Genomic DNA, 9,510 nt, shown 5'->3' on the forward strand with positions numbered 1-9,510 from the left:
AGACTAATTGAAATCCTCCTTCTACACATCTGTTGCACAACAAATATCTGGAATTATTTTGTTTTTGACATATCAATCTTGACTTTAGTCTTAAATGTGTGCTTATGTAAGAAATACATGCTTCTAAAATTTCACGACCATTCTTGTGAACTTACTTTTTGTTAAATTGTCTAGTTTAAGAAAATCAGTTCCACTTTATATTTAAAAAATGTTATGTGCTCAATTCAGCAGCACATACACTAAAATTGGAACAATACAGAGAAGATTAGCATGGTCCCTGTGCAAGTATGACATGCAAATTTGTGAAGCGCTCCACAGTTTTACAATAACAGATGCTGGAGGGGATGTGGCCAGAAGGGAACCGTACGTCATTCTTGGTGGGAGTGTAAACTTGTTCAATCACTTGGAAAGCAGTATGGAGGTTCCGTAAAAGATTCCACATAGAGCTCCTGTATGACCCAGCAATACCACTTTTGGGCATTCACCTAAATAGTCAGCAACAAGACCATATTAAAATTGCCAATACAATTATGTTTACTGCAGCATTATTTCCCATAGCTAAGATATGGAACCAACCCCAATGCCCCTCAGTAGATGAATGGATCAAGAAAACGTTGTGAGTTGTGTGTGTGTGTGTGTGTGTGTGTGTGTGTGTGTGTGTGTGTGTGTGTGTGTGTGTGTGTGTGTGAATTCTATCGTCCATCAGAAAGAACGACATCGCCCAATTTGTTACGGAAAAATTATATTAACTAAAATAATCGAACTCCAAAGAAACATCGGTCACGTGGTATCCCTTATTGGCAATAATGAATATACTTCCTGGATAAGTAGAAAAGGTCAAAAGCTATATGCATATGAATAGATAAGGTGATGTTAAGCTAAATGAACCCCAAGATAGGGACACAAGTGTTTTTTTTTCTTGCTGTTGTTTCTAAAGTATTTATAATGTACGATGTGATTTTTTTGTTGCTTTTTATATGGTCCTCCCACACAGAAATAAACATTTTTTACAGTCAACCTTGAAAAGCCATCTTGATAGACCATTTCTGTAAGTGGTAGCAGAATATTATTGATGGCTTTGCAAGGATGCCAGATTGCCTGATTTTGAGAGAATTAAAACAGGAATTTAGTCAGTTGTTTTCGTATCATTAGGACAAAAACCCATTGACTCTAGTCCAGGTGATCAATGCGGCCCAGAGAAGCTAATACATTAACTAGTAATCCTAGACCTCTAAAAACAAAACAATAAAAATCAAGCAAAAAACTCCAGCAAGCAAGGCCAGTCAAAGCTCCTATCACAGTCTACGTAAAGTCAGGCAAAAAACTGAAGCTGGGAGTCATTTAGCTGAAAACTAATATATTTATTATGAGGCAGGCTGAAATAAAAGACTCCTGAGAGAGGGTAGGAAAGACTGATCAGAGAGACTAAAATTGGTCACACAAACATTGGAAAATAGAATTCCTTATAAAACAAATAAATCATAGAAATCCTGTGCATGTAAGAACAACACAGCAGACCAATTCCAGAAATGCACATTTTCTTAGAGGTCAGCTTAATGAATTATCAATGGAAATTTTTGAAATCTTAAATATTTGACCCATGTGGAAGAAGGACAATTGCTCAAGAGAAAGAAAAAGTCATCACTCTGTTAACAGGTCCAATATCACATTAAGAAGTAATCAAGCACAGATTTGTAATAAAAAGAGAAAATAATTATTCGAAATGAGGGTTTCATTTGTTTTGATGTAAATGTTTTTGATTTAGGTGCTAGCGATTACCATACAAATGATCCAGTCCCACAGTTGAGTTGACATTGACTGCAGTATTCCCACATGACAGAAAAGAGAAAATTTACAAATGTCAGATCAAATGAGTTGAGGATGAAGTGTTCTAATAGTAATATCTGAGGTTTAGACACAGGTGAAGAGGTGGATTTTCTTTTATAAAAATCCCCCATTTTTAGCCTGGTGACAGTGGCTCACAGCTGTAATCCTAGCTACTCAGGAAGCTAAGATCTGAGGACTGCTGTTCAAAGCCAACTTGGGAAGGAAAGTCCCTGAGACTCATCTCCATTTAACCACCAGAAAACCAGAAGTGGCAATGTGGTTCAAAAGGTAGAGCATTAACCTTGAGTTGAAGAGCTCAGGGACAGTGCCCAAGCCCAGACATCAAGCCCCTCGACCACCACCACCAACAACAACAAAAAGTCTCCCTTTTCTTGGACTGCCTACAGCTTTTCCTAACATTCAACAAAGAAGACATTTTATTACTCACTACAGATAAGTTCTATTCTAGCTGTTGCAAATAGAAAGATTTTGTATCTTATGTCAAAAGGTTCATATTTGGGGAAAGAAATACCAGCAGTGATAACTTTTTTTCCAGTCCTTAAACTCTGGGCCTGGGCTCTGAACATAGTTATACTGGTAGCTTTAATGTGAGCTTGTTTGTTATTTATTGGATTGCTGCCCATGAGAAGAATTACTGGGTCACAAGGGAGATCTGTTTAGTCTTTCCCAAAAAGTCCGTACTGCACTTCAGAATAGTTGAACAAATTTTATTTCCCACCAACAGTGTAATAGAGTTCCCATTTGGCTACATCCTCATTAGCATTTGCTATTTTCAATTTTCTTGAAAATGGAAATTCAAACTGGAGGAAGACTCTCTCTTGTAGATTTGTAATTACCTTCTAGCTACCATGAATAAATGAATATATGAAACCTATATTGCTCGAGTGTGCATTCCTTTCTCTTAGTATAATTTTCCCAAGCCTTTGATGTTCCTTAAGAGTGGTGAACAGTCATTCTTTCTGATGGGTGAATAGAATTCCAGTGTGTGTGTGTGTGTGTGTGTGTGTGTGTGTGTGTGTGTGTGTGTGTGTGTGTGTGTGTGTGTGTGTGTGTGTGTGTGTGTGTGTGTGTGTGTGTGTGTGTGAGATGACTATAGGCCTATGAGTTCATTTCTGAGCCTTCTCTTTCAACTGTAATTTTGTAATTCAATAATAAATTTGGATTGCTTTCTCTATTGCATTGAAGAATATTGTAGAGATATTGATGGGTATTGCATTGCCAATCGTTGGGAGCAGTATTGCAGTTTTCACAATGTTAATTATTCCAACCAGGAGCATTGAAAGACTCCATTTCCTTGAAACTCCTTCAATTTCGCTTTTAGGCATTTGAAGTTTTCACAATAGAGGTCCTTCACATTTTTGTTAAAGTAATTAATTCCTAGTTTTATTGTTGTTTTGTTTTGCTTAGATTTGATTTGATTTTGAGGCTAATACATATGAGGTTGTTTTTTGGATTTCAGCCTGGATCTTCCCATTGTTGGTAACACAGGAAAACTATTGATTCTTGTAGGTTTTACACCCTGCTACATTGCTGAAGATTAGCATCACTTTTACTAACTTTTGAGGGGGGGGAAGCTATAGGGTCCTTTATATAAAGTATCATTTCATCTGTGAAAGGGGATAGTTTTACTCCTTTCATATTTGGATCCCTTTTATATTTTTCTCTTGCCTATTTTCCTTGCTAGAAAGTCCACTACTATATTGAAGAGTAGTAGAGAGAGTGGACATCCTTTTCTCATTCCTGATTTTAATGTATTCATGCCTCCATCGTTAGGTACATGCTTATTTTCTCTTTGTTGTATACATACTCTGTATTATATTGAGAAAAGTTCCATGCGTTCCTAGCTTCTCAGACCTTTCAATCATAAAGGGGTATTGGAGTTTGTTAAAAGCTATTTCTACATCCATATAAACAATCATGTGCTTCTTGTCCCTGCTTCTGCTGATGATGTGTGTTATGTTTATTGACAAGTATATTGAATACAGCCGTATCCTAGGATGAATACTGTTTGATCATAGCATTTTTTTGTTAATTGTTGAAGTTGGTTAGTGAGAATTTTATTGAGAAGTTATGCATCAATGCTTATCAAAGAGCTGGGTTCATAGTTCTCTTTCTTTGATGTGTCCTAGCTGATTTGGGGAAGAGTCTAATTCTAGCTTCATAGATTGTGTTTGATAATTCCATTTCCCTTTCTATTCCATTGAAGAGTTAGAGCTGAGTATTGTAAGTTCTTGCAGGCCTTAATTTCATGGTAAATCTATTGAGTCATAGATTTTTCTGTTATGGGAAATTGTTTATTGATATTTCATTTTCATTACTTCTTATGTATCATTTCTTGGTTCAGTTCGAGTATAGTAAAGCATCAATTACTCCAGGATTCTCCAGGTTATTGGTACATGGTTTTCAAAGTACTCTCTTATAATATTCACAATTTTGCTAATTTATGTTATGATGTCTCATTTTTTTCTCTAATTTTATCTATTTGGATGAATTCTCTTAGAAGCTCTTAGGAGCTGTGCCTCATCTACTCTTAATATATTTACCTAGTTCTCATCTTATATATCCAGTTCCTGTTCTTCTTGATCTTCTCTCTGTAGGATATATTTGATTAACTTCTATCCTGCTGATGTGGTGGAGAGTTTGGCTTGGGACCATATTCACTGTTGGTAGTTGTTTACCTTTGATGTTTGTTATATATCATTCCAGGCTCTTCTTTTTATCATATAAACTAAGAAATCTGTGTTTATTCTGACTGTATATACTTTATAAATAATCAATCTTTTCTCTATGGCAGCTTTAAGAATCGTTTCCTTGATCATTAATGATCCTCTAATTGATTATGATGTGGTGGTGGGTTGTTCTCTTCTAGAATTCTGTTTGGTGTTCTAAAGGCTTCTCTTCTCTGAATGTGACTATTTCTTTGGATGTTTGGAATGTTCTCTGCTAGAATTCTGAAATATGTTTCCCATCCATTCAGTTTCCTATTCTTCTCCTTCTTGAGACCAATCTCCCCCAAATTTGATCTTCTTACTGAGTCGTGAAGTTCTGGCAAGATCATTTCTTATTTCTTGGATTTGTTCTAAATGATTATTTCCTCTTTCCTATTAGACCTACTTGGTCTTTGACCCCTGAGATTACCTTCTATGTCATCTATTTGCTGTGAAGACTTTATACTTTGTTTTTGATTTCGCTGTTTTATAATTGGTCATTTTTTAGGGCTTTTATCTCTTTATAAAGCTTTGTTTTAGGCCTTGTATGGACTTTCCTTACATATTTTCTTTGGGTGGGGAGGTTGGTAGGGTTGTTTATTTAACTGTGTCTTCTTTCATATCTTTTAGCTAGGCATCCAGTTTTTCCTTGGGCTCCCTTGCCTTTTCAGAATTCATTTTTCTGTTTGTAGTCTCCATGAGTTATTTTGCTGATCGTTGGTTGTTTGCATCTTGTTCAATAAATTTCCTAGTAGAGGTTTTGTATCTTTTCATTAATAACATTTTCAGCAGTAATTGTAATATATTTTGAAAACTATCATCTAGGTCCCTTATTGTCTGTTCTAACACCTGGTTATTTAATGTGTGAATTATACTACCTTAACATCACTTTTCTTGTATTTTTCTGATTTGTTCTGTTCACTTGGAGGATTTCTTTTGGGGGCTCTATAGTCTTAATAGCTGACTCTTTATGTTCTTGGTTGATTTGCCATATGTTGGTTGGATTTCTGTTGTGATTTGTTTTAGTGGAATTAGGTTTTTGTCTAGACTATTAAGTGTATGAGTAGAAATAAATTATTGTGAGATGTTGTGATGTTAATACTTGTGGTACCGGTGACAATTCGGGCTGCCCAATGGTATCTTGAATTGTCTCTGAGTATGGATTTGGCTGTCTCTGATGTACACTTCTGCTCCTGCTTTTTTTCCCATGTGGACCTTTTATTTCCACACTGCAGCTGTGCTTTTAAATATGTTGGCCAACACAGTCACAGCAGTCACCCGCCTGGCTGGGCACCTTTTCATATATTTCGTTTTTTTGTGAAGACAGTATAGAATCTTCTTTTGAATTGTATATCTATATATATTTATAACTGACTGGGTGTGACTTTTTAGAAGTGGAGTACTGGCTAGGACTCTAATTCTCTGTTTCATTAGAGAGAGCTAGGGGAATTTTCTGTTGTAATTTTGTCATTGTTTTTCCAATTCCTCAGATATATTTTATATATTGTTGATATTTTTCACATAATTAAGGATTTGTGATGGTTGTATCAGGTTATTTTTGTTTTTTTGTTTGTGTTAGTTTGAAATAGTGATTTCAGGCTTGTATGAAGAGACATTAATAATATGAAATGTATGTTATTACCTTGAAAGAAAGAGAGCAGACATTTTAACCTATTTGCTACAAGTAAATTAATATTAAGCAAAGTTAATTAAAATAATTACTTACTCTTCAGAAGATGAGCATAGTACTCTTGAATATCTTGGAGAAAAAGACTTTAGACTCATTACAACTGACGTCTTACATTGAAATTACTGGCTCAATTCTCTTCTTCAGAAAGGCAAAAGCTCCATTTCTTTCATTTTAGTATTATAAAATCATAATATCTGCATGGTGAATTGTTTTCCTCTGCTATTTTCAATTCCATTCCTCATCCATTAGGTATCTACTGCTTTGAATGACCAATTCCTTAAAATATCTACATTGCTTATATTGTGATGTAAATCTCAGTAATATTAATGTGAATTTATCCCTGATTCTCATCTGGAGCTACATTCATATGAAATTTATGCAGTTTCAACAAAGAAACATAACTATTTCAAAGTTTTCTGTTTAATCAATAAACCCATTCTCTTTAGAAATATGTTCTCATCTTTTATATTGCTCCAGCATATATCATGTATTATTAGTACTTTTACTGAAATAAATATAAACTATGGAACATGAAAACAACCATCCCCCCTTATCACTTTAAAGTAAATCCTTGGGGATTATTTTATATATAAAAATAAAAAAGTGCAATGCACCTGTTTATACATTAATAATCTAATGGTTAAGTCAATTAGACACAAGAACTACCAAACCACATCAAGTCTCAATTTACTTAAAGGCACCAAAATATTAGTGTTCATGAAAATCACTCAGTTTTAGAAAATGACAAGTCACAACAAAGTTTATATTAGATTTCAAATTTAAAAAATGAAAATTAAACCCAGATTTGTTGTCAATATCCTGTTTCCAGGAAAACATTTATTCAGCAAACAGAGAAACCAACAATAAGGGTACGTCACATAGACGAAGATGTAGAAGCAGACTGTTTTTCCTTAAGATGATAAGCACATGCAAACTATGTGATTTATTCAAAGATTCTATAAAAATTCATGAGGATTTGTGATCAGAAGTGATGGGTAAACAAATAGCTGGAAAACTGTATATGTAAATTGAGCTTTCAATATAAGCTAAGTTTACAATAAATAATCCAACAGATGATAATTTTATATCTCTAACACACATCCAGTATTCTACATTTTCCCACATACTCCCGTCCTCTTACCTCAGTTCCTGATCAATAGTATTCTACTTTCACGATGTCAATTCCTACTAATATAACAAAGTGGGGTTTGTTTATTTTTTGGTTTCTAGATCCAATAAATTTTAGTATTTCAGAATAATAGTATGATTTCATGGAATTAGACTTGAATGCCAAGTTTGAGGATACTCTATACAGGGTATTATTAATTGGCCTGAAGCAGCCAGGTACATACTATGAATACATAGTCACAGTATTCTAAGAGCAGGGGACTTGATTTCAGAGAAAGATGCAGGTCCGAGCAACGTCCTGAATAAAAGAAAAACCAACGGAGCAAACATCAATCAACTATCATTACCAAGGAATTGAACTGTTCTCTTATGTGTCTGGGTGACAGCTGTGTGTGTGTGTGTGTGTGTGTGTGTGTGTGTGTGTGTGTGTGTGTGTGTGTGTGTGTGTGTCTGTGTCTGTGTCTGTGTCTGTGTGTCTGTGTGTCTGTGTGTGTCTGTGTCTGTGTGTGTGTGTCTGTGTCTGTGTGTCTGTCTGTTTGTGTCTGTGTCTGTGTGAATGTTTGTAGAGAGAATTTAAGTGTGACTTCCATATTTACAGCCCATAGAGCATTATTTGTTAGGGAGAAGGTGCTCATATAAGAGTTCTGATACTACTGTCATCACTTTTTACTGCAAAAAACACTTGCTTAATCTTACTTAAAAAGAGAAAAGTAAACTAACATCTTACATGATTGTTTTGACAATTAATTGGTTCATTGAAGGCCAATGGGAGGAATTGGAGAGTAATATAATCTTTTTCCGCTCTCCTGTATATTACCCACCAATAGCAGTGATTAAAGGAGTCTACTGCTATGTACTCACAGCTGAATTACTAATATGCTTAATAACATGAAACATATGATAGAGAAATAGATCAGCCAGCAAACACAAAGAACTAGTGATGAGACCGAACTTTTGAGCAGGGTTGCCACATCTTTTAGGAATGCAATTCCTTCATATGAACTTCAAATTTTGTGGATTTCCCTGTGTGATTAAAAGGTTAGAAAGTGCTGTAGAAAAGAGAATTCTTGTTCAGCCAAGTAGAAATTGTTCATGATCCCATCCTCACGTTACAAATTTCCATTTCATAAAGACTCTCTTTTAGAGTGCTTCCATTTAATATAATTCAGCACCTCACCCTTCCCTGTGGGAGATAGGAAGAAAGATCATTTTGTTTGAATATTATCTTATGTAAGTTAGTGTGCATGGGCATGATTTCTATGAAATTAGTATTAAGTGTAAATCGGAATCATGTCACAACAAAAAATAATTAAAATCACATAACAAGATTAGAAGTCATAGCATTTTGTTCATGAAAACATACATTAGATTAGTTGCAGAATTTTTATTTTGAGATAAACTTTATATGAAAGCATAATGCACTGTAAGGGTTGAAATATTTTATTAAAATATATTTCTTAGAAATATTTTTGCTGCATAATTTTAAGAAGAAAATGGTCCCAAAGTAATCATTTTTCTTAGTATGTTCCTGTTTCCACATGATTAACCTCCTCTAAATTAGAAATCCAGTTATATGATTTGATTAATTTAGCCACAAATATTATTGCGTATAAGGACCTTCTACTCTCTATATTCTTCACATTATGATCATTAAATATGGTGAGTTTGAAATAATTAGTCTCTGTGTGAGCCATGTTAATATTATTTACAATATGTGTGAAATTTTTAAAAAGTAGTATTTATTTTAGTTTAATTGCTCTGAAGATAAAATGAATGATATAATCAAAGGCTAAAAATGATTAGATTTAATATTTAGAATTCAGGAAATGTTTTTTGACCACACTGCTTACTGGATCCTTCACAAAAACCTGACATAATTTATATTAATGAAGCAAAAAATCCCATAGTTTAGACATTTGTGAATAGAAAAACCATGTCATTCTGAATATGTAGATCTACATAACAAACATAGAAGATTTAGCGTATAAATACCTGTATATACTAATACATTTAATTGCAGGGAAAGTACTTGATCTGAAAGGAGATAAAATTGCATTTATTTTGAAAAAGTAAACCTAAGTATTCATTTGAATAAAAGATAATGTTTAAAACATCACTCATTCAAGAAATAAGATG

At 34.1% G+C, this 9,510-nt stretch overlaps 1 non-coding gene across 1 annotated transcript; it reads left to right on the forward strand.

Moving 5' to 3' along the window:
* Nucleotides 1-215: 215 nt before the first annotated feature.
* On the forward strand, nucleotides 216-322 carry LOC138815169 (U6 spliceosomal RNA). The gene has a single exon (XR_011368198.1). It is a non-coding gene; the product is annotated as a U6 spliceosomal RNA (small nuclear RNA).
* The last annotated feature ends 9,188 nt before the right edge of the window (nucleotides 323-9,510 follow it).

The sequence above is a fragment of the Dipodomys merriami genome, unplaced genomic scaffold, assembly GCF_024711535.1.
Source record: "Dipodomys merriami isolate MVZ:Mamm:240054 unplaced genomic scaffold, mDipMer1.0.p SCAF_108, whole genome shotgun sequence".
NCBI lineage: Eukaryota > Metazoa > Chordata > Mammalia > Rodentia > Heteromyidae > Dipodomys > Dipodomys merriami.